The sequence below is a fragment of the Passer montanus genome, unplaced genomic scaffold, assembly GCF_014805655.1.
Source record: "Passer montanus isolate IOZ18808 unplaced genomic scaffold, ASM1480565v1 scaffold111, whole genome shotgun sequence".
Lineage (NCBI taxonomy): Eukaryota > Metazoa > Chordata > Aves > Passeriformes > Passeridae > Passer > Passer montanus.
In genome coordinates this window covers 704,294-730,375 of record NW_024357725.1, presented here as the reverse complement: position 1 = coordinate 730,375, position 26,082 = coordinate 704,294, and the positions used below count along the sequence as shown (strand labels likewise).

General features: G+C 44.1%; 1 protein-coding gene across 7 annotated transcripts in view; it reads right to left on the bottom strand.

Moving 5' to 3' along the window:
- Window positions 1-26,082, bottom strand: part of PEAK1 (pseudopodium enriched atypical kinase 1) — a 111,664-nt gene that overhangs the window by 44,672 nt on the left and 40,910 nt on the right. For 4 of the 7 annotated variants that reach the window (XM_039731317.1, XM_039731308.1, XM_039731363.1 and 1 more), the window contains 2 exons: window positions 17,997-18,166; window positions 1,597-1,687 (listed from right to left, as the gene is read on the bottom strand). The exons of 1 other annotated variant lie outside the window; for it this stretch is intronic. The gene's annotated coding sequence lies outside the window, so the exon portion shown is untranslated. The remainder of the gene's footprint in view (window positions 1-1,596; window positions 1,688-17,996; window positions 18,167-26,082) is intronic. 2 more of the 7 variants (XM_039731338.1, XM_039731344.1) reach the window with 2 other exon arrangements.

Sequence of the window (26,082 nt, the reverse complement as noted above, 5' to 3'; positions counted from 1 at the left end):
GTGATTCTTCCTTAAAAATAACCTAATCAATTTAACTTTTGAAGACACATTACTATTTTATGGTGGAAAATATAAAGAAAAATAAGCCCTATACTGCTATCTCATTCACTATGTGGCAGAGCAATGCCTGGAAAGGGCCTGAATCTTTATAAAAACTCCTCCAGTTTCCCATTCCACAGTAACCATCTCCTCCCCCTGCCATCTGCTTGGTGCACTCATTTTGCCTCATTCCTCACATCTATGATCAAAGACAGACATTCTAATTTGAGGGCCTCTTTGATAATCTTGAGAAACTAGCTACAGGTAATTTTTTGACCATCAAAGCTGGTTCCAGCAGCTCACTCTCACTCAGGGTACTCTTCTAATTAGGGTGTCATTTATTCATCCCAATAAGCTACTTCACCAAGCAAGATGAATGCAAGAAATTTTAATCTGCAGTCATAAGCCAGAGCAATGAAATGAGTGATGAGCTCCAAGTCAAAAGGTTAAAGATATTAATGTTTACTGGTGTTGAAGTTTACAACAGATAATTTCTTTGCTTATTCTACTTATGCTTTGCTTAAAATCCATCCCCATAAAATGGCAAGCCTCCACTGATAAGAATGTTATTAGGGATAAAAAGCACTAGCATAGATGAAATTCAGAAAAGGAATTAGGAGGTACTGGCTTTGGATGCTTTTAGCATACATAATAAGAATTGACTTTTTCCTTATTCTGATGATTAAGTGTTGTGCCTGCCAGCCCACAACACCCCAGTGTTCCAGGCACATCGTGGGGGCTCTGTGTGCAGCCCTTTCCCTCCGTGGGGACAGAAAAGGACTAACAGCCAAACCCAGGGCATCTCACAGTCTGCCATCAGCTTTTTAGCCTACCAAAAGAGACAAGATGTAGGGCAGGAAAAAAACCCCAACAAAACTCCAGTAATTTATTTTAGTTCCCAAAATCTGATTCCATACTTAAAAATAATCCACACATGGAAAACTATGCAGTGAAGGCATCATTAAATACAATCAAGGACACAATCAGAAAGGAAATGCAACAGAAATCCTGTGTTAGTTTTTATCTTTACAGTCAATGACTGGTTTTTGCAGCTGGGGAATTTGCTCAATTTACTCCTCGAGAGAAGAAATACCCTGCATTTTCACAGACAGATGTTTATACCTATCAAGTGTGTAAACCACTATAATTTTTAGCCAGTGCTGAAGGAGAAGCAAGGGGAAGCAGGAATGGTGAGAGGGGCAGGAATGGCGAGAGGGCTGCTCCAGGCAGAAAATCGCTGCCCCCGCTGCCCATGTGCCCCGGGGCAGCAGAGCAGGGAGCTGCGAGCGGCCAGCCCGGCCCCAGCGGGGCTCCAGCAGCGCCGGGGGCTGAGCCGGGCCCTGCGGCCCCTGCAGCTCCTGCAGCCTCTGCAGCCCCTGCCTGGCCCTGCAGCCTCTGCCTGGCCCTGCAGCCCTTGCAGCCTCTGCAGCCCCTGCCTGGCCCTGCCTGGCCCTGCAGCCTCTGCAGCCCCTGCAGCCCCTGCCGGCCCTGCAGCCCCTGCCTGGCCCTGCAGCCCCTGCAGCCCCTGCCTGGCCCTGCAGCCCCTGCTGATCGTACCTGGGAAGGCCGCGCTTGCAGCCCGGCCAGCGCTCGCTCCCGGAGCAGGACACAGCAGGAAACAACAAAGCTGAAGCACAGCAAACGAGCTCTAGCAAAGGAAAGAGAAAGACAATCACCACCAACATTCAATTCTCTTTCTTTAGTTCTTCTTTACGGATAGAAATGTTTTCCTAAAGGAGCTGATTGCCAGACAAATTTTGCTACTTGTGCTTGACAGAATCCTGAGAATGTGAAGCCTTTTGTATCCAGAAAAAACACAATGTGAATTTTCTACTCTTGTACTGCTGAGATGACTCAATATCAGTCCACAGGGGTCTGAAGGTAAAAGCAGAACCATACTCATCTGAATTCCTTGCCTTTCAAACGAGATTTTTATGACAGAACACTTTATTAGCAAACTGGGCTGCTACAAGCCCACACCAGGAGCCACACCAAGCCCAGGGCAATTACCTTTTGTCACTGCCATTCTGAGTGAAATGGGACAGGCTGCTATTACCTGCTCTCTTGGAGAGTCTTGAGGGAGGTTTATTCCTGCCATGTGCAACGTTGTGGCATTTGGAAGTAAATTGTTTATAACAAGCACCAGTGTGAGACAACAGCCACAGAAGCAGCATCAAGCTGCACAGCAGCAGCAAAGCTCTGCCCCTGCTCCCTCTGAGCTCCTGGGCTCAGTCTCCAGGACTGGCCAGGAGACACCATCACATTCCAGTGCCGAAGGGAATTGCTCAGGAATGCTCAATGCTTCCAGGAAGGTGCTGCCTTGCTGCCACCTCCTGCACAGGAGGGCAAGGTGGTGCCAGGTGTCCCCAGGATGGTCACAGGAGACTCCACGCTCTCTGTAGTGCTTAACCCTGCAATCTATACAGAAAAAAAAAAGATCTGAAGGTTCTGGGCTCAACCTTGGCTTAATTAGTGGTGGTGGCATATGTTCAGTGATGGTTACATAAACAGGGATGGCATCCCGACCGGTGGCCAAGGGGTTGCCATGGTAACTGTGACAGCCATCAAGGCTGCCTTACTCATCGCTTTCCCCCATACTCCAGCAGCACTTCTGGTTCTGCTTTGCTATTTTCAAATATAAACACGAATCACTGGAGCTCTCTGGCCTTCTCTGGAAACGAAGCTGCCCACACCTGCAACCTCCAGTGCCATTTGTGAACTGTGAGCAGCACCCTTGGGCACAGTGCAGGGTTCCACACTGGGGACAAGCACCAGAACAGCCTTTCCACTGCTGCAGCACATCCCTGCACACCTGGAAGCAGGCACTGTCCTCTGCAGCCCAAACTGCTACCCCAAACTCATGATGATGATGATGATGATGATGTGCTCATGCCTTTCACAAGCTTTTCAGCAGCTTCACTTCTCTCAGTGCAATCAGGCAAGCCTGGCCTAAAATCTTTTATTCCCAGTTTACAGCTGTACATAATAAATAAAGTGTATTTCCTCCATCTTTTTTTTGCAGTATAGCCAGTGCACATCTCTGTTTTCATGTCCCCTGCTCTCCCTATTTATATTTTCTTTCAGACTGCTCATAAAAAACCCTGACTAATTTTAGGACAAAGATTAATACAGAGCAGCCTGCTCAGTAGCACCTCCTACCTACAACCAGTTTCAGACCTGTCACCTATAGCCAGGCCTAACCCACAGAACATCCACTGCATTTTCATAATTTTGGTTTCTCAGTAACAACACAGAAAAATGAAATAAAATATACTAGATTTAAAAGTTAATTTGGCCTTTTGTGTACTTGTTAATCAAGTTATCTATTTGTACCTCACTAAAATCCAGCATCTGCAATGAAATACAGAGGCACAAGACAGGAAACATGGTTTTTCAAATACAATGAATTTGTCTTTTATTTTAAAGCTGTTTTAAAAAACAAGCCTTTTGTTTGCAATAGTATGCAGCAGTTATTAGACAGAAAAACCAGTCTCAGTAATCTGAATAAAGATTCAGATTTATTTTTTGGATTTCAGTGCGATTTGCAGAAATATTTTTTGGCATAAGCAGAAAATGAGTCACTACTAACTTCACCTTCTATGACTGTTTCAAGTACAAATCATTTCTCAACTGACAATCACTCAACTTTTAAAGCCAGCTGTTTTATAAAGCCTTTTGTTGAAACGTGGTATGTGAACAGGGATCCCAAAGCCTTAATTTTGAGAGAAATTGCAGTATGTCAAACTCAATAAAGGCAGAAGACTTGTTTGGATGCCAGAATTCTGTATGTAAAAAAAAATAATTAAAAAATCAAAAATGGTGAAGTTAATAATAGGAGATTTGTCAGCTGCCTGGATACAGGTGTAGGATTGGCCTCTTGGTTGCTCCATACAGAAGAGCTGAGAAACTGAAGCAGATCTGCTCTGCACTGTGCAGATCTTCAAAATACATGTTAATACAAACATTTTTGCTACATAAAAATACTTGTTTCTTCTTCCTTTCTTTAGAGAGCAAAGTAATTTCTTTACTTCCACATGGTACTGCAGGAACAGGAAGAGTAAAGTGGACAGCCAGTGGTTGTTAGGAGCAGCTCTGCACAACTTCTGCTCACCTGTGGTGTGCCAAAGCAAGGCTTGGGTGGGTTCCAAGAGGAGCCCCTGCCCTGCCCTGCCCTGCCAGGACACACTGCAGCCAGGCAGTGCCACAGCCCCAGATCCCTGCACTGCCCTGCCCTGCCCTGCCAGGACACACTGCAGCCAGGCAGTGCCACAGCCCCAGCTCCCTGCCCTGCCCTGCCAGGGCACACTGCAGCCAGGCAGTGCCACAGCCCCAGCTCCCTGCCCTGCCCTGCCAGGACACACTGCAGCCAGGCAGTGCCACAGCCCCAGCTCCCTGCACTGCCCTGCCCTGCCAGGACACACTGCAGCCAGGCAGTGCCACAGCCCCAGCTCCCTGCACTGCTGCTCCTGCCCAGAGCTCTTCCAGAGCTGAGCTAATCCAACAAAAGGACGGGCTCCCAGTGCTAAATGGCTCTGTGTTGTCAGGAGATAGACTGGAGCCTCTGTCTCTAATGCCCGATGGTAAATCTCTTCTCTCCACGTAAAGCCTGGGACATTAACCATGTCTTATTTTCCCATTTTTCTTTTCAGGGAGCCTGGATGGATTGTAATGCACATGGATAGACTGAAATGCTCAGCAGATGATTTTGCTTAAATCTCAAGTAAGACAAATGTGAGGAGATCTTCAATCACTGCCCTGGGAGGTGTGGGCGATGTATTACACTTTACAAGGAGCAGCATTTGGAAAAATTCCCTTTTCACTCCTCAGCCACTGTACTCTTTTAATTACTTGCTAAACTTGGGGAAAGAAGAACAGGAAAGGAAAAGGGCAGAGGAGACTTGACAGAGATAATGAGATGGCTGCCTGCTGAAGTGAGGCAGCTTTAGTGCCTGGGCTGAAGGAGGGGCAGGCAGATCCCTCTGTCCCCATCCCTCGTGGCAGCAATTCCTGCAGTCCCTGGTCTGCAGTCAGACACCAAGCTCGAGCAGCAAGTTCCCTGCTTGAGTCAAGGCCTTTGTCCCACAGGGTGTGATGGAAGATTTCAGTTTGAGGCTCTGTAGGAGTAATAAAATAAATTGCGCCTGAAATCTCCACAAACCTGTAATATGCCAGAAACCAGAGACAAATTAAAGTCTCTAAAGGTCCCTGGAATTTTACCACTTGCTATGCCTATGCATTCCCTGGTAAACACTTCATTTTTACTGGAAATTCAGTGCAAAGAAATAAATTAGGAAGAGCTGTCATACTAATTTTTTTGCAAGTGCAATTTCAATCTTCCATATGAAAAATGTGGTTTGAAAATTCTTGTAGATATTAGTATCCAAGGACTACAGGCTTTTTAATCTGTTTGGGTGGATTTGATGAGTTGCTCCACACCAATGTGGACAATACCTTTGTTTCCTTGTAGATGCAAACATGGGAGCATTTTCCCAAGATCCTGAATTATGCCTGCTGCTAAACACACTCCAGGAGCTCTCAGGTGAGTACATACTTTTCTTACAGAGGTAACCAAGTTCTGACTCTGACATGCTCAGAGGTTCATCAAGTTCAAAAGTTTTGCACAAGTAAAGCACAACTGAGAGCATTATTGCCTTTCAATATTATTATTGTAATATCTAGTGATAAATGTAATGCCACAAGTGTACAGCTTTAATTGAAACACAAACTAAACTGACAGTCTCCTTCAATTGTCCTTTGCTAATTATGAAAATAATTCTAATAATTACTCTGTCCAAAACATCTGGGAAGGAGATCAAAATCACTATATGAAGATTAAGTACAGTCATAGTTCAGGGGTTAAAGTCACATAAATGGTGCCTTCTTTAAAAATACACCTCTATAGTTTGCATAGTGCTGTAGCAGAGAAATATCAATTAGACATATTTATAAACACACACACAAAAGGGAAGGAATCACAAGTATCCATTGGGATATTCTGACATCTTCAGATTGTGATCCCAGGCAGAAAGCTAAAGTAAGTGTGACCAAATAAAAGGGGACTTAAAATGGAGTAAGTATGATTACAAACCAGAAATATTATACTGTTAATGCATTCCAGGAAGAATTAACTTAGCCAGCTGATCCAGTGAAAGATGTTGAAGTGGGGATGGCTTAAAGGCCACCCCACAGAACAGTGGGGAGGGTGAGTGACACCCAGCAGACCCTGCTGGAGCAGACCCACGGGAGGTCACAGCTCTGCCCACAGCCCTGGCTTGGGGATGATTCCCACTCTGCCCTCTGGACCAGCCCCAGCACGGGGGCATTTCAGCATTTCAGCCCCACATCACACAGACCCACACAGGGTGTGCCAAGCTCCCACAGGTAACTTCCAATCCACATCATGCACTCCAGCTTTTAAAAACACTGCAAGTCAATTCCTATAGTAACCATGTGGACATGAGAACATGCAATTTATGGCAATTATTTTATAAGGGAGAAGGGGAGAGGTTATAATAGGATTATGAGCAAGCAACTTCCAAACCCAGTTCTAAAATGATCTTCAGCTTTAACAAATCACAACTCTTAACTCTCTCTCCTTTTTGCTTATTCCTAAAGCCTTTCTTCTTTCTCCTCTTGTGCTTAATCTGATCTAAATTCTTTCAGGATGTCAAGGGGATAAATCTGCTATTAAGAGCTACTAGTTTCCATTTGCTTTTCAGAAGTGGGTGTGTGACAACACTCTGAGGCATTACACAGGCAATTAGGTATGCACAGGATGCCCTACTCCAGAGAGACAATATGCAGAGAAGTGGAGGCTAAAGCACTTCTGCATTAACAGGAGGACCCTCCAAGTGCTTTGCACAGTGTGCTCCAGGGCCACTCAATTGTCCCCACAGTGTCAGTATTCCAAGCAGAAGATATTTAACACTGTTTTTTCCCAGACCAAAGGATCAACACAGGAATCAGGTATTTATCCAATGCCAGTAACAAGATTTCTACCTAGCAATTTTCTGCAACTTAAATGTAAATGATGCATGAAAAATGTGTTCTTATGAGATATTAAACACAAGCCAAGTGCTTTAACAGAGAAGTAGGAAACACCCCAATGATCTCTGTGTTTTGTCATCATCAGTGACTGCAGCCCTGAGGAGCCTCCAGCTCCTGCCAATCCAGTAGCAAATAAGGACTCAGCGCAGCTTCGAAGAAATTATGGCACTTTCTTATGTGCATTCAGAAAGAGACAGCCATGAAGCATTGCCTCGCTAAATGTTATAAAAGTTCTTATAAATATTCATGTGCAGCATTTGTACTCTGAGTATTTAATCATTTCTTTACAAGAAAGGAACAGGGAGAAGGGGAGAGGAAGAAACTACTGTTTCTTCAATTCCAAAGAGATCAAGGTAACAGAAGAGGCAAACTTGTGCACAGGTGATCTATAAATTAGTCAGCACCAAACCCAGAAACCTACAAAAAAGAGAGAATTTTTCCAGGTGGATTTTCTTTTTTCATTACATCTGAAGCTACACAACAGTTTGCAGGTATTAACCCAATGACTTCTTTGATAATTTGAAATACTTGCATTTTGATCCTTTGAATTTTTACATCATTGGCTTTTAAAAATCAAGCCTGTTCTGCTGCTTCTGACATTTGTGTGAAGACAGATTCAGCTGGCTGCACTCCTCACTCCAAAGCCCATGTCCCAGGTAAGGCCAGCACCAGAGCAGCACTGCCTGGCTGCAGGGGTTTTGCCCTGGGCACTGGATGCATCCCCTGTGACCCACAGGACTGAGAGCCCTGCCAGCTCCTGTGCAGGCACTGCCTGTGGAGCTCTGCCCATGGCACCCAGCCCTGCATCAAAGCCTCCCCGAGCTACAGTTTATCAATACTGCTGGGAATTAAAATAGATTTCTGTAACACGTGCTGAAAATACAAAAGCCTGCTCACAAGTGGCTTGTGCAAAAAAGAGAAAATATATTGTAAAACAGCTTTGATGTCAAATTATAAACCTAATAGAAAAGCCAAGAGATATGGAACAGCAACACCTGAACTGCTCAGAAATCACCCAGCAGAGACAGCAGCCAGGGCTCCTGCCTTGCTGTGATGTGGCCTCCAAGCCAGACCAGGAAAACCTTGGACACTTTTCCCTCTCCTTCCACACCAGGAAGAGCAGTTCCTGCTGCAGACACGTGTTACACCGAGGCTGTGGGTACAATGCCTTTGCAGACCCCACACTCTGGATGCACCTCCCCAGCCAGGATGCTGCAGCTCGAGGGAAAAAAATAACAATCTCAGATGTTTATTACTGCAGGCCCAGCTCCTTCACACACACCTTGGCTGGCAAGCAGACCCCGTGCTGGCTGAACAGGCTGGGACAGCAGCACTAACAGTGGAAGAAGCTTATTGTTGTGATGCTTCTCTGTTGGATCAACCAAGGCAGATTCCTGCCAGCTGTACCTGTCTGTGCTCTCAGGTGTATTGGACAGGTCTCCGTGGAGTCACTCCAGGCCCATGCCATGTTTAGAATTACAAAGGAAAATGAAACGTGGTGCTGCCTTTTGCTTCCCTCAGGAAAACTGCCTCTTGCAAATGGTTCTATCATTTTCATTATATCCTGTTTGATTTGCTTTACCATCTTGACTGGAACAATAGCTAAGACATAATAGAAAAAGATTTTTCCACAGGCTGGTTCTAATTACATTAAATCTCAAGTGAGATAGGACATTTAAATAAGAAACAACAACTGCAGAGTCTGAGATAATGACATACTGAGATACCAGGCTTTTTGAGAGTGCCATTAAAATGATGCATGAAGCATTACAGCTACTCCAATTGGGTTTCAACACGAAAGCCATTCCTTCTGTGGCACAGTGCTGCAGAGAGAGAGGTCAGCACTTACTGCACTCAATGTGCTACTCAACAATTAGGAACCATTATCCCTTATGCTGAAGTTGCAACAGAGACACAGGCTTAAACCTCTGTATGAGCTGAGGCAGTTGGGAAGGCAGGGTCTCTGGGATGAATCACCTCATGAGCCACAAAACAGAGTGGAGGAGCTTCTGAAGAGCTCCTGGATTTTGCTGCAAGTTGTACCTTTAACATTTTGCCATCAGAACCGAATTCTCTTAAGTTTCCTGGAAAACCTATCTTTAGATTTTCTGGAAACCACTGAAATACAGACATGCAAAGTGGGACCTGTGGCTGTGTGTCCTGCAAACACAGTGCAACCTGTCACAGTCCCACTGCTCTTTTGTTTAAGCTTGGAGCCCCTGCCCTGCTGTGCTGCCAACACTGGTGCCCACGGGGCCCTGCAGCAAAGTCCCCTGCTGGAAATCAAACTGAGGAAAGGGAACTTCTGTGGGGAGTGAAGGACTGCAGGCACTTCCCCTGTGCCTCCCTTTCCTTTGGCTATTAAGTGCTAACCCAGGCTGAAGGGAAGGGCTGGCCTGAGGGGATTGAGGGCACCCTCAGCCAGGGGCAGACAACACTGAGTGGGGTGGGAATGTTCATCTGCTGGGGGATGGTCCCAGCAGATGAACATTCCCTCTGCAGAGGGACCAGGACAGCCCAGATCCATGTGCCAAGGCCAACTGTATGAGGTCCAACAGGGTGAAGAGCTGGGTCCTGTCCTTGGCTCCCTGCAGTGCTACAGGCTGGGGCAGAGGGACTGGAAAGCTCCCCGGCAGAAAGGACCTGGGCACAGCTGAACACGAGCCCAGGGGTGCCCAGGTGTGCCACAAGGCTGCTGGCCCCTGGGCTGGGACTGCTGAGGCCACACCTCACACCCTGGGGTCACATGTGGGCCCCTCACTACAAGGAAGACACGGAGTGCAGGGGAGCTTTAGGTTGAAAATTAGGGAAAAATGTCTTCCCTGAATGGGCTGTCCAGCCTGGCAGAGGCTGCCAGGGCAGTGGTGGAGTCACCATGTCTGGGGGATCAAAGAGCCATGTGGGTGTGGATTTGGGGACACAGCTCCCTGGTGAAGCTGGCACTGTTGGGTCAGTGGTTGGACACAAGGATCATAAGAGTCTTTTTCAACCTTAATAGTTCTCTATTCTGTAATGGGGGAGAATAGTTCACCAACTGCCCTTGCTCACAGCTCATCCCTAGGCTGAACAACTAACATCAAACCATGGCTAAGTGGCTCTCTGCTGAGGCAGGTCTGTACTTATACTCTGGGTATCAGTTTCTTCTCTGTCCAGCTGGTTTTGCACAGCTGTCATAGGAACCTTTCAAGGAAATTAGTGAGATACTGAGGATTTAGAGAGTTTGTTTCAGTCAGAAAACAGAATCTGTGATTCTAAATTCTATACTCAAGGAATATAAACTTCACAGAAGCATGTCAGTAACTAAAGCATTCTTGTCCACATAGCAAAACATTAATTGTCTCTTAATAATCAAGTGTACAAAAGAAAATGTACAAAGTTTATTTCAGCACACAAAATAAAATTATTTTCTTGGGTGTATATTCCACACTTCAGCCTTGCCCCACTGAAGTGCTGTGACACACAGACTGTGTTCAGGGCACTGCAGGATGATGGCTCAGACACAGCTCAGTCCTATGACCACGTGGCAAAAGAATTTGCTAAATGCAGCTCAGGTACCTGCACAGCACTGCTGGGGATGCCTGAATAGAGCCAACCTGAACAGAAACACACATGCAACTATTACTGCTTGTGACAGTTTAATTTGCATAAAATAAAAAAGGAATTTAACTTGTACACCTTTCCCCATCAACTACTGGTTTTGTTACCTTGTTTTAGGCCCTCATAAGACATTAATAAGCTAAAATTAGATGGCCATGCTCACCTCCATGACACCTCTGAACAGCCCCAGCATTCAAACTGCAGCAGCTCCACCTGAGGGTGGGGAGGAAGGGTGGATTTCTGTCAGGTCAGAGTGAAGGACATCAGCAGTGAGCACCATCATGGGAGGCTGTTGGGCCTCTGCCTCCCTCTGCTCCCCAGAAGTGCCAGGGGAGGTTTCAGCAGGTGAAGAGCAGCAGGTTCATGGCCTGACCAGATCCTGTCCTGAAGTCCTTGGGCTCACACTGACACTGCCCTTTCCCCCCTGCCCCCAGCTGCTGGCACAAACCTTCCCCACTGGATCCCACTGAAATACCATCATGCAATTTTACATGCAAACTGCACAAAAGGCTGTTTCTTCCCCAAATAGAGGAATAATTTGAAAACTTGCCAGTGTTGCTCATGAGCTGAAATAGAGGCTGCACAGGTCATGATGACCTGAGAGCTGAAGGGAGCTGAGGATTGTCTCCCCAAGCCAGGACATCCCTGGGAGCCAGTGCCAGCACTGCAGAGCTGGGAGCTCAGCAGCACAAGGGCAAACCCCAGAGCCTGAATTCCACAAATGGGCTGGGATCTCTGGCACTGGCAGTGCTAGTGCTGTATCCCAGGGCACCTCATCTATTGTCTGTCACATACTCTGGATTTGCCATCCAACTTTCTTCCTGCACAGCCTGGCCAAAATCTACAGAGCATATTTCAGCTTTTATAAAGCCCACTGTGCTTTCTGAAGATCCACCTTGTCTTCCAGGCAAGTGAAGTAACACTGTCTGTCTATGGCTCCTGGGGGTTGTTTTCCCTCTTTATTTTTAAAAAAGTTATTCAGATCTTGCAATGCCTATTTCTCAGCCAGACTGTCAGGGATGTTAATGAGATGTATCCGCACAGCCTCTCTCACTCTCTGCCCCCTTTCATTCTTTGACACACAAGTGCTTTTATGTTGCAGGAAATGAGGACAACAGAAAGCTGCAGATCCCATGAATGTAAAAATTGTCTTGAAGGCATGGAACAATCCAGCCCTAATTACAGCCAGCTGGAGCCTGCTCTCTTTGCACTGATACTTAGATAATTAACTGAATACTGACTGATGCAAGACTCAAGTATGTCACTACCACTCGGATATTCAAGGTTAATTTTTGTATCCATCACCAACATCAAGCTTAATAGGTATTATCATCTAAACTCTTGAAAATCAGTAACACAGAGTCATAGTCAGGCAAGGACTATTTTTCCTTCAGTGAGGTTGGTGCCATCTTTCTTTAGCTGCAGAAGAAATGTCTTTTACATTAAGAAGGCAAACTCATAAATTTTGATCCATTTAATACCTGTAAATTCACTCACTTAAAGCCTTAAACTTAAATACACTGAAATCACAACAGTGATGTAATAAAATACACCCCAGAATCTTCCAGTGGGCATTACCTGTTTATTTCTCATAATATGGCATCTTTAAATTAGTGTGTGTGTGCATCCTCCTCAGTAAGCTTTATATGGATGTTGAAAGTGAACAGTTCTATGCTGAAAACCAAATATCCTGATTTAACTGTGCATATATCTGAAACAATTACGGGAGGGGACAGCAGAGATAGTGCTCAAGAAGTCTGAAATGTCTGTAAGTCAGAACTGCTGCTGCACTTCTCCTCCTGCATGGAACAGTACATGTTTAGATTGTGAGGTACCTGAACTGTGCTGTCAGCAAAAGAAGTGAAAGAGGAAGTCAGTACCAACAAGAGAAAGTTGTCTGTCTCAGTTCTACTTTCAGCAGTGCTTTTCCCTGGAAACAGGGATTTTTGGACAGATTCAATCCCTCTGACTGGTTTACAGCTGCACTGACAGGAGAAAACGAGGTGTCACTACTGGTTATCAAGTGGTACTTTTATTCCTAGTTATTAATTCAAGAAATCACTGTGAAAAATTGGAAGTATTTTAACCTGGTAAAATGTTCACAAGAACAGCAATGTAGCAGAGCAAAGCACAGAAAAAGAGGACAGAACTAATCAGTAATTGTTAGAGCTTGGGTAGGGCTATGCAGCAGATAACCAGCATGCATCTCAGCAGCCTGCAGTGCTCTCCAAACATCTGGGTGGGGAGGCAGGAATCTAAAGAATCCGGAATAGGGATTCTTTACATTTTGTATTTTATTTGTCCTCGCACCTTCTTATCTAGTAATGGAAAAATAAATAATCCCAGTTGTGTTTGCACATGGCCTACCATACTCCTTCAGTGGGAAAAGTCTGAATTTTGTGAAGTATCTTTGGAATGCCACTGTAATGTAAATCACAAAGCACTGCCACCACAGTGCAAGTTAAAGTGTAACCTGCAGTTTCCCCCAAGAGAATACACAGAATTTATATCACCAAAAATGGAAAGCAACAGAACAAAAATAAAAGTTTAGCAAAAAAAGTAGGTTAACCGATACAGAGAATGATACATAAGACAAGGCTAAAAAAGAAAGCAAGGCAGGTATTTTTGGAAATATTTTGAAGTCTTTTTAAAGCGCTGCCTATTTGCCTGTGAAGTATTTCTGCTTGAAATATAGATATGCTAATGTTCATATTTAAGATAGTGATGATGGGGCTAAAAGAACTCCTCTTTGGAAGAGCAAAGGAAGAAGGACTGTGCACCATCAGCAGCTGGCTCTGACTGCATTTTCAGCCTCATCCTGGGGAGGGTAAAGGAGTCACAGGATCATCAGGGATGAAGGGGCCTCAGGAGGTCATCCAGTCCAACTCCAGGGAAATGGATGTTTGAGAGGAAAAGCTGCATTCTGGATAAACTGAAGAAACCTTTGGAATCTGAGAAGCCTCTAAAACTACAATTATTTTGTGTAAAAGGAGGCATAAGAAGTGTTGCTGCAGCAACTCTCTGGATGAGATGGGTGCTGTAGTACCCAAGTGCATCCAGCACTGCCCAGAACCTTGGCACAGTGGCACTACCTGCATTCCATGGAAATGATTACTGCTTGCAGCAGGTTCAAATGTGTTAATTATCTTTTTCACCTGGAAGTTCACGGTTGTCTTAATTACCAGGGTCTGAACTGTATGCAGTTTTTGGTTTTTTTTGGTTTGTGAATTTTTTTTTGTTTGGAAGAATGGGAATGTATTTCTTGCCAAGGCCACATCACATAATAACAGACTAGAGAAATATAAAAGGACCCAGTATGAAAAATACAATGCAATTATCACCAACTGAGCAGCTGATAAAAGAAATGACAGAGTAAAATACACAAGTTTCACATGATGGCAACACAAGGAAAGTGAATTTGTTACAAATATTGAGCAAATGAAAAGAGGAGACCTCACCATAAGCAAGGCCTCTCACCTCCCAACCACTGAAAACTCCCTCCTCCTGCAATAAGCAATCTGCCATTCCATCACAAAAGGAAATACAAGATGCCCAGCAGCAGAGCTGCCTGGATGGAACTTACAGGAGCATGGCCAAAATGAAGACCAGGAGCACCACACAATTACAAGGTATTTTTTTCCATTTTATACTGTTTATTTGAAATTTTCAGCCATCACAGCAGCATGAATTCATCAAACACAGCATCAGCTGCCCTCTATCAGCTAAACTGACAAGGGCAGAATTTTTAACACACCTGTGATGGGCACATTTCAGAGATAAGTCTAAGTGAAAAGAGAGACTACTGCAAGCGTGAAAAATCTGAACTGCCCTCTGGAAAGAAGTGCATATAGGGACATGGAATAAATATTATTAAGTTATTGTTGCTTAGCCTGTCAATGTTTCCATTTTGAATCAGCCTTCAGCCAGTGAAACCTCAGCTGGAAAAGCCTGGCTGGACCTGACAAAAGAACAAGCCAGGTCTTGGGAAGAAAAAAAATAATTTTTCCTTGACCCCCAACTCAAACACATCCTAACTTCTGTATCTCCAGCTTCTTTTGAGACCAATATCCTCAATTCTGCGTCTTTCTTTTGTGCATGTGTGATTGCAGTTAAAATGTTCCCCTATGTGTTCCCTGTTTTACCCTGAGAGGGAAGCAGCTGGCCTGTTCTGCAGGGGAGCACACCCAGCACAGTCCTCTGTGCCCAGAGCTTCTCCAAACTGCAAGGACACAGAAACTGATACAGCACTTGGAGTCTGGAAAACTGTTCAGGAATGCACACAGGAAATGCACTACAGAAATATAAGATCATTAAAAGAATGTTATTATGGTTATTATCCTAAAAATCCATCTAAGGCAGCAGCCCCTGCCTGTCCCTGCAGATACCTGGCTTTATCTGCAGCTCACATGGATCACAACAGGCTCCTCCTCAGTGCCAGCATTTTCTGCTCCTTCCTTGTTCTTTGTGCCAAGCCAAAGAGAAGCATCAAAGGCTGGTGTTGTTCATGGAATGGAATGGCTTCTGCAGGAGTCAGGGGGCAGTCTCCCTTCATGCACACAGGCTCGAGCTCCGTACGGTGAGGGAACCTCTGCAAACACGTTCCTGGTGCAGCCTTCTCAATGGAAAGCATCCCACAGAACGTGTGTGGGTCCTGTGTGTGGGACAGGAGCCTGACAGGGGCCTCAGAAGAATCCTCTGTGTGGCTGCAGAGCCAGGCAGGCTGAGGTGTGTGAGCTGCCCACAGCCTCCCATTGTTCCTGGGAAGGTGGTGACTTCCTCTTCATTGAATCTTTCCCCTTACTTTGTCCTTCCTTCCTGATGATAAATGCAGTTTTTATTTTTCCAACCAATTCAAAATTACTTTTAGAAATTTTATCACTCATTCAGATTTCAGTCAGTGAGTCAAGCGGAAAAAATGTGTTCTCAAGCTGAGAGAAAACCCTCCCATTTAAAATCCCTGAGCCAAGAGCACCTCCCAGGCAACATCCTCCAGCTGTTCTCAGAGACAGAAAGAACGTGCCCTCCATCAGTTCCCACCTAGGCCACTGCAGAGCATCTCCAGCAGGAAGGAGATCCATCTGCCCAGAGCAGCAACCCCTGGCTCTTCCCAGGCCTCATCCCACCCAGCTCTTCCCTCAACTGCAAAAACCTCTTCTTGTTCAGCTGATTAACATCTTCCCGTGCCAGCAGAGGAATCCATCCCATAGCATTGTTCTCCCTGATTCTGGGCCTCTGATTGTCACTTTTATCAGCTAAATAATAGTAATTAGAATGCAGAAACAATGATGGGAACTATTTGCTCAGCTGAAGTCCTTGTCCCCAGCAGATTTACAGTTAGTGCTGTTTTGTCAAAGGCTGAATGCATGAAGTACATGCAGGCAGGGATGCACAAGGGAATAGACAAAACATCACCTTCCAGCTTCCTAGGAATGTTTCCTCTAAGGATGGTGGTTAGAACCTGCTTGGATCCCCTCCTGACTGCCTGCACACAGACAAGCCAAGGTGGTGCATTTTCCTTAGTAAGAATGGGGAAGCGTTTGTGACCAGGAGCACTTTGTAACTTGTGCTGCTCATATTTCTGGCTCTAAAGTGCCCTACAGAAACCAAACATCCCACTGAAGTGCTCCAGCTCCAAAACTTTTGCAAGAGCTTGGAACTGTCTTTTTCTTGTTCTCATTAGACACGTGAGTGAATCAGATCTGAGGGTCTGTGCACACCTTCAAAGAGAAAGGACTGCAGGGCTACAGGGAACAACAGAGAAAAAGCACTAACAAGAGCACAGTAAATCTGAAAACTTGAAAGAAGAAAAACATTTTTCTTTTAAGTTCTTTTGAGCTTCATTTGTCACCACTGCAGACAGATGGAATCTGCAAGCCCTCCCTTTTTGCCAAAGCAGCAGAAGACACTGACACAGTATAGAAACAACTCTGGCAACAAACCAGACAACTCCTAAAGAGGGGAACAGTGAGGGAGGAACCTGGCAGCCTCCTGAGCACCTGAGCTCTATGCTCTTGGTTGGGAGGCTCTTAAATGCTGGTCTGACTGTGCTCTCACAGGAGACAAAGGAGCTCAGTGTGGATTTCAGACAGAATTGATACATTAATGTTGACCCTTTTCTGAAATCGCACCCTTAACCTCACAGAATCTTTCTGGGGACTGACTGTTCTCCCACTGAAGTTCTAACACAGACTATGATACAGGGGTGGAATGAATACCTCACCTGGACTGGTAAATAAGAACAGGTATATTTGTGAGGTTCAGAAATGCTGGTCTAATTTTTCTACCATCAGTCACATAGAACTACTGTCAGGTCTGTTCACTCTCACTCTAAAAAAAGAGGGTCAAATAAGAGATAAGCATTTCAAACAAAACCACAGCACACAACAGATTTCCTTTGTTTTATTCATGACAAATGAAAGGAATGTAGTGAGATGCCATTTTTGATATGTGCAGTTACATCACAGTTTTCAAAGTAAGGCAGATTCTATTGAGCTGGGGTTTAGCGAGGCTTTGAGGAGAGCACAAACATCTCCTTTCACTCTCTTGCCTCAAAAGACATGGAAACATCATCTTGGTGTGGTATTAAAGATGTGGTAATTCCCCTCTACCCTTTTAAAAGCTCCTGTTGTTAGTGGCCAGTTCAACACTGTTACAAAGGCACAGAGTCCAAAATGGGATAGTAAGACAGAGCTGGGTCTTTCTGTTCCCAATTTAGCTTTGAAAAGTAGCACAGCTTTGTCTTCCTGACTAGTAAACTGACCTCAGAAAGACAGGCACAGAAGAATTCTGATGTTTAATACCCAGCTATGAATGACAGAGAAAAAGATAAGCAAATAAAAAGAGCAAAGAAAAGAAGAAAATGGAAAAAGATTTTTGAGGAAATATTGAATGTCAGCAGAAAAAAGCAAACTTCCTAGTGTGCCATATAAGCACATCTTTCCACAGGTTTCAGGAGTCACACAAAGTACTTAAAATATAACAAAAACCAGGGACAGAGCTACTTCTACACCCCGTTCCAAACTGCATTTTGCTGGGCATTGGGTAGGAAGACAGTCAGTAATGGATAAAAATCTTTTTGTTTTTCAAAGATGAAGACATGGGATGAACCCAAAGGAGGAAATTTCAACTACTGAATCAAGCACCAGATACTAAAATACCAACTTTTTGCTAATGAATGAAGCTCACAAAATCACTTTTGCCTCTTGTAAGATTCTCTACTTAAACTCTGGTAGTAGTAAAACAATAGAATCTATAATAGCAATTCTCCTGCAGTACTGTATTGGAAATCAGAAGATGACAGATAAATGAGTTACCGCTTAAGTCTGAGGCACTGAATCCATTCTCATGTCAATGGCTGACTTGGCAAAACCTCCTGCAGCCAGTGGTAATAAATCCTGCTGAAAACTTCAAACTTCCAACTTTTCCAGACAAATTCGCTTCACCCCCTTCTCTCCATGACTGCTGGTCAGGGCAGCAACATTTTCTGTGAAAGACAAGAAGATTATTTCAAGCAAATTCCAGATCTGATTTATTGTAAATTTTCCTTGAGTGAACTCCTGATCTCATAAATGCTGTAAGAGCTGTGTAAAAAGACATTTGAATTCTTTTCAGAATTCTGGCTGCATAGCTGGCACCCCAGATTTTTGTCCTTAACGTTCCCATTTCTTTCCCATTCCCCAGGAGCACACTGCTGCAGCCTTCCTTTAACTTTATCTGCCCAAGAGCCATGCTGCAGCTCTGCAATGAAAACAGATTGGAGGCACAAGCTGAGGAACACCCTGTAGAACCTACTGGAAGAATGAAGGAATTTTCCTGGGAAAAGGAACAGAGCTCTTTGGAGTTATTCAAGGAAACAGCACTGTCCTGTTCTCCTGGGGTTTTGTTTGTGGGGTTGGTTTTTTTCCCCTCCTCTGGTATTCTGCTTCTTGTGACTTCAAGTGTGAACACGTTTGTGGGTGACAAAGTTGGCAGAAAGAAAGCAAACACAAATGATTTGTGTAACGGAAGCCACAAATAACAAGGAGCAAAGCACTTCAACTTCTGTGCAAAGCAAACAGCCTGGTGAGGGCACAGACTGAGCAGCACAACCAGAGCGCCTTGACAACGATTATCACCACAAAAGGACTTTTTAGGACATTTGAAAGGAAGATTCTGAAATAGCTCTGTAGATGAGCAGTACCAAGTGAGATGAATAAGAATCATCCTAAAAGAAAACACACATTATGTGTTTGAAAATTGAGTTAATGAGAAGGGTGAACACCCTCGCACTGAAGGCAGGTAAGGGAATAGCACCTAAATCAGACTCCAACTTGTGGCTCACTGTCTAAATAGAGATATTAGAGATGACTCAAAAGCTTACTCTGGATGGAGAAGATTGAATCTTCTCCTAACCCGAGTGTTACCAACCAATTTGCTTTTGCAGATGGGATTAGCCAGAAATAGGATGCAGGAAAGGAACAGGAATGAGAACTGAGCCCTGCAAAGCCTCCAGAAGGAATGTTAAGGGAACACCACTATCCTTCGTAGTTCTGAGAACCTCACACAGCAGCAAACTTTTTCTTTGCTTATTACCAAGTTCTCTGAAATAGAGGAAAGAGCCCTGAAGAAAAGAGAAATCAGCCAACACTTCATGGCATGGAATGGCAGCACTGAAAGATTATTTAACATCTCAGCATAAGGAGATGTTGTTGGTGTACAATTTTAACCCCTTCTGAAATGTTTTTTGCTGGCAAGGAGAACAAGGGACTGGGAACTTTGTGCATTCAGGCAGGATGCTGCTGTTCAAGCAGCTGGCCTGGAGAGGAGGGGGGATGGATTTCTCCTTTAGTGCCCACCAGCCTGCAGAACCTGTTCCCAAATCGCACATCTCTACAAGGAGCACAGAGCACCAAACCAGGAAACATTGCCAGAGCTGTAGCTATATAATAAAATATCAACAGTTACCCACATTTTTAAATTTCAGCTGCCTGCAGTTGTTTGTACTTCTGTCCTAAAATTCTGCAGCTTTTGCCCAGCAGTACAAAGGCTTTCCTTGCCATTTGCCTTCACTTGTGGAGCTGCACTCCAACAACTCTGATACAGCTGGAGATGGCACAGACTCACTGCCACAGCTGGATATAAATCTGGTGTTCCTGTGGCTTGTGAGGATCACTGAGGTGTTTATAGGTGCCACAGAAACATTTTATCTCCAACATCAGCATAGTGCACATTAAATGGTAGCTAAGGCAACAGGTGGCACAGAGATGACAGATACAGTTGTCATTGTACTCACTAACAGCACAGGGACTTGAAAAACACCATCTACCCCTCAAAAAGAAATTACTCAAGCCACTCCATATTCACTTCTGTTCCAGTGGCCGGTACTACACATTAATTTAAAACATTTGAAGTTAATTAATAAAGATGATGGGCAATCCTTTTTAGCTGCTGCTCCAAAGAGGCAATTCACAAGGATGGAGTGAATGATGCTGCAGATGAGTCCCTCTCCATTTCCCTTGGCTTTCCCTGGAGGCTGGGCCAGGAGAAGCCCTGTGTGAAGAGCTGACATGTGACTCGGTCCCCTCCGCTGTCCTCACAGCACAAAGGGCAGGAATGCTCAACAAATGAATCACAAACCGTCCCTGCAAACATCCTGGCTCTCAGCAGCCGCCAGGGCTGGAGCAGCTCCCAGCCTGTCAGGCTGAGTGACAGCCAGGGGTAAAGGGGCACCTCCTCACAAGATTAGGAACAGGAAGGCTGTTTCAAACCCCTGCATGTGAATTATGATTGCTGACTGTGTAAGGAGGCAAAAATGGAAGCAAATCCACAAGGAAACAAAGCTTCATTTGGGAAAGGTTTTTCCTATTCATGATGATTGCAAGTGAACTCTTCCCAACTGGTGATGCTTTAGTGTTCAGTACATGGCCTGATTTTATCATAAAACCTCATCCTGGCCTTCAGCTGGCTGTCAGATTTGCCAAGCTGGTAGGATTCTGGCAACACTTGTGCTGTTTAATGTCTCAGCATGTTGTATCTTGGACACAAACCCCTGCAAAAATACCTAACTATAAATATTTATGTTCATTATCCTTTTTGCATGATACAGTAAAGAGAGGGGAAGCAGATTCTTTCCAAATGGACTGAATCAGAGAAGCATGACAACATCACAGGGTCAATATCCACCAGCAAAGCATTCCATTAAACCATGGGAGCCCCTTCAGTGGAATCCCACACACACCGTGAGCAGGGCAGCTTTGCCCAGGGGCTGCAGGGATCACCTGGCACAGCAAACTGTCCCCAGGAACTCATGGCTGGGGGTTGGTGCTGAGCTCCTGAGGCCACTCAGGTGGTGGCATTTTGAGGTGGCATTCCACAGCCACTGACCACGTATTGGAGAAATGTGCTCTGCTTTCAGAGCAATAACCTCCTCACTTCCAAAGTGTCTCCTGGGGCACAGAAATGCTGCACACAAACATATCCAGTCTTGGAGGAGATAGGGAAAGGGAATGCATCATACAGGAAATGTGCAGCCCTTGACAGATTTGTTTTTAATACAAATTCATAGAGGTACACAAGAGACTCCAGAAAAGTTTAAAAGTCAAAACTTCGGATTCTTTAAAAAAATATTAAATACATGATGACTGTTTAAAATAGAACTGATTCACGGGGAGAAAGGAAGTACTTAATGACTTGCTCATGCTTAAGGACTCTTAAATAAAACAAGTATCTGTTACTCATGCGTTTGAAGGATTTGCTGCTCCCGAACTACTGATTTGAAAAGCTTTTGACACAGCAAGATGAAGACACATCCCCAAGGGCTGCTGTGTGAGCTGAAAGCCTGTGTGCTCTCAAACACTCCTCCTTTCATTGAAGAAGGGAAAGATTAGCAAGAGGAAGAAAAAAAATAAAGACTTAATTGTTTTGGCTTTGGAAATGAGGTGTCAGTAAGGTTTTCTGGCCCAAAGAAGCACCAAAGAACCCCAAATTATCATGTCAAGAAGTAGTGATTGAATTTGAGATCATCAGAAGCTATCCAGGCCCCCAGTTGCATCTCTCCTACTGCAATGTTATTCATTAATTGTTGGCCTAATATTACAGACCCAATACCATTGAATAAGAGAAGAAAATTCACAGAAAAGACAGAAATTACAACTAGTCACCCTCCATCCTTATGAATGAATCATGTAGTACAAACTTCAAACACAGGGTTTATCAAGGCTTGGCCAAAATGCAATTTTGGCTCTGGGACAGCAGGCAGGAACAATGAAGCAATACAAGCCTCTGCTCCATTTTTACTGCTTTGTGCTCCAACAAGCACCATTTCTCCTCTCACCAGCCACTGAAAACCTAGACTGTTATTGGGATTTCTCGTTCCTAAAAGCCCTATGAATAGCTGAATGGGGCTTTCCAGGAGGGCTCTTGGCACAGCCACACCAGCTCAGGTAGCAGCATGGACACAGGGAGAAGGAAAAGCTGGCAGCACCGTGGCAGCAGGAAAAACTGAGAGCAACAATGATCTGCCCCCAGTGCCAAAGCCTCAAATGACTGTTTGTGCAACTTTCTTTCACAAACTAACCCCAAAACTTGCACTGGGACTGCAATTTGCATTTCAACCCACTCTCCCCCCGCCCCCGGTTGCTGTTTGCCCAGTTTTATTAGAACCATCTGCAAGATCCTCCCCTTCCAGTTTCTTGTGTTGGTTCATCTGGCAGCTGCACTTTCTCATCTATTCAAAAAATCTTTGTTTCAAAGTTGTTGAGACAGAAGGCCTTTGACAGGCTAAAAATCATCTTGAAAATCAACACAGAAACCACATCACATGCTGTTCTTTACAGATTGAAGGGGAAGAATGGAAGCTGGAATATATATATATATATTTATTTTTTTTAATGGGAAGATAAATGAGGGTTTTGGGGATCAAGAAAAATTTTACCAACTGTATTTATCGGACAAAAGCCTCAATTTACAGAAGTACTGCAAGTTGCCACTGCAGAAGGGGTTTCAGGCTCACCATTATTACTGACAGAAACAAGAGAAATGAAGAGAAGTATTTCCTTACAGCAGCTCTTGGCAAAAGCTAAGTGAGGGGAGTGCAAAGGGAAGGAGGAATGCTGGTGAAGTGAAGTAGTAGGGTTTGAATAATTTTCTTTAAACATGATACAAGTATTACAAGTTTTTGAATATAACATGCTTTGCAATGCCCTTCATTAGCTGGTGCATGGTGCTGCCTAAGCTTCCATCTTTCCCTGTAACCCTCCTGAAGATCCTTGTCCCCTTCTGTGGACAGATATCCCTGCTGTCACCAAGCTGTCCATGCTGATGGGACAGCTCCTGCTGCAGCACAGGGCAGGGCACTGCTGAGAAATGGCACAAATCCTGGGCCTTGCATTGGTTTGGATATTTTTCTTCTCCAAATTGTTTCTGCAGAAGCATTCACCTCACTGCAGAAGAATGGCACAACCTTCACTTTTGGGGATTAACAGAGAATTCTCTTCCAGATTTCTCAAAATCTTTTCATAAAACATTCTTAATAAAGCAAATTCACTTCAAGTATGAACACAAAATACTCGAGGAACACCACTCCTACTTTCCCCTTTAGATTAACACCAACATTTTATTTTTTCTTATGTTGCCGCTGTTTAAAAGAGTATAAATAACTACAGACAAGATTCTCCTGCCACCAATAACGCTTGTACACATGTAAATTTGAGGAATCTGTGACATGAACTGAACTATTTCACATCTCCCAGAGTCCCAGCAATGCTGGAAATAACTTTCTCCACGTTTGCACAAGAGCTGCCTTTAACTCTCAATCACATCCCGGCCCTGCTCTCATCTCCTGTGACCTTTCTGATTCTGTTTTATACAACCTCCAGCCCACGTCTTCCCTAAGCAAATTCCTAATTCCTTCTTTAACCAAACAAGACCATTTAAAGTTTCTCAAGCACTCCGACAAGACTTCTACAGCTTCTGCACTGGGATTTGCCATTTTCTTCCCACACTTTCCTTTCAATCCTGATAGAACATTTTTGGGTTTAAATATAAGTATTAAGCTGGATTTCTAAAATTGCATTAACAAATTGGCTTATCTTTTCCCTTGAAATTTATCATAAAACACAAACAATTTAAGTGCTTTTAATTGCACGGGCTCTAGAAAAAAAGATGCAAATGTAATAATTTGAGTTGACAGATCATATGCAAGGCAGACTTTAAAAGTATTTTCAGAAACACTGGAAACAGTGTTATCATCTAACTACATAAATTTTATATGCAAATAAAAACCAAAAACACAGCCCTGAAAATATTTAACAAAATCCATTTATTTCAATGAATAATATAAAAAAGTAGATCTACTCTTGAAAAAGTATCCTGGAATCTCTCAGGGGAATTAATGGAATAACCACAGAGTTTGTGCTTCTGTGATCAACTAGCAGGAGAGATCTTTATTGAAACACTTAATATTACTTTTGTTAGCATGTACTTCACTCCAGTGGCTTATTAGAAATTTTGGTTAAAATTAGACATGTGAAGGCAAAAAAGCTGAACAAAACCAGTCTGAGAACATTAAGCTTGAAATTTCTCTCCCCCCCCCTCCACTGTATTGTAAAAAAATACCACTTTGATGAATAATCTCTTCCAAATCCTGTTTTCCAGTCACTTTTTAACTTTAGAGAATATATACATTTATATAAGCCAAAAACAACCACAAAAGCAATTTCAAACCCCCATCTCAATGCATACCCCTGTTTCAAGGTATCATGAATATATTAAGCTAAAATTGCAAACAAAGGAAGGCTTGGGACTAAAAAAAAAAAATTTACACCCTGCTGTTAATGCCATTTTTCTTGCTCTTGAATATGTGATGTCGATTCCCTGGTTTCCATTCAACAAATAAAGCTGTGAAATGGCAGTGGCTTCAAGTCCAGGCCCACACCAAACAACTCTAACATTAAAACTGCTGCTGCCAGCCTCAAATATTCCCTCCCACAGGAAAAAAAGCCCTCCCGGATGTACCACAGAGGTTATCAGAAAACCTTACTGAACGTGGGTTAGAGGAGAAAGTGGCAGATTGAATGTGTGCATGGCATTCTCCTCATGGAATCTGTTCTTAGGGAATGAAGTTGCTGAGAGCAGCGGCTGCTGTGAGCTTGTGGAACAGCTTCATGCCATGGTCAAGGGAACATCCAGGAAATCCTGCTGACCAGCTTCATGCCATGGACAAGGGAACAACCAGAGTCCCCAGCATCAGAGGGACTGGAGAGCTCTGCAGAGCTGCCACAGGAGCCCCAGCCAAAGGGCAGGAGGTGGCTTAGTGCAGCCTCTGCAGCCCCTGGAACTTGGGGGACCCACTGTCATGAGGCTGCACCTCTGTGCTGGGGGTGCACCCACAGCTCCTCCTTTCCTAGGCTAAGGCAGAGGATCCATGTCTTGATCCTGAAATAAATGGGCAGGAGATCTTTCTCAAAAAAAAATAGCTTTCTATTCATAACAATCCCCAGTTCTGTACTCAGTTAGGAGCACTGCCCTCCACGGCTCTGTCAGAACAACCCTGCCATGTCCCTGGCTGGTCCAAGAGCACCCTCCCCAAACACAAGCACTCGGGCCAGGAAGGCAGCTCAGCTCGAGCACAAACCCTCGCAGAGCCCAGAGCCAGCGTGCCCCGGCACAGAGGGCTTGTGGCCGCAGGCAGAGCGGGAACAGCATCCCAGACAAAGCTGGAACATTCCAGAAATGTGTGGCACCGAGCACTTCCCACAGCTACAGCCAGACAAAGAACACTCACTGCAGCAGGAAGCTGGAGAGAAATGCTTTAGCTGAATTCTTCTCATCGCTCAAGTCAGAAATGCAATCTTTACTTAAATGTTAAGCCATATACATGGGCCATTAGTCAAAGTTCCTGTTCTTTTTTAATAGCTTTACCAGGTTTGACATTTTGTAACGCTATTATTTTAAGTCTGGTCTGGACTAGAATTCAAATATTAGCAAAATGATTTTCAAAAGACTATGCTAAAATATCTTCCCCATATTGCTATCATTTGTCAAAGTTTTGCTTAAAAGGAGGTATTAAGATAAATGAAATGGATCAGAAATGGAATACTTCCAGGAACATAAATGATGGTTAAATTAAGCTTGTGACAAGAGCCAATCCACACATTTTGACTTCTCAGTGAAGTACCATTTGACCTTGCAATGAGAAAGGCACTCATATACTATGTAAATCTAAAGGAAGAAAATACATCAAAAAGTGAACTCAATTGGTTGAAAGAGCCAGAAGGCAAAAAAAGGCAACAAGTGGTGAAGGTGAGAGAGAAGTCAGGAATCGAACAGCAGCTCAGGGAAAGGGCCAGAACCGTAGGGTCAGTCAGGAGAATAAGCAGAGTTTGAAGACAGGTCAGAACCTACAGTGCACTGAATACAAAA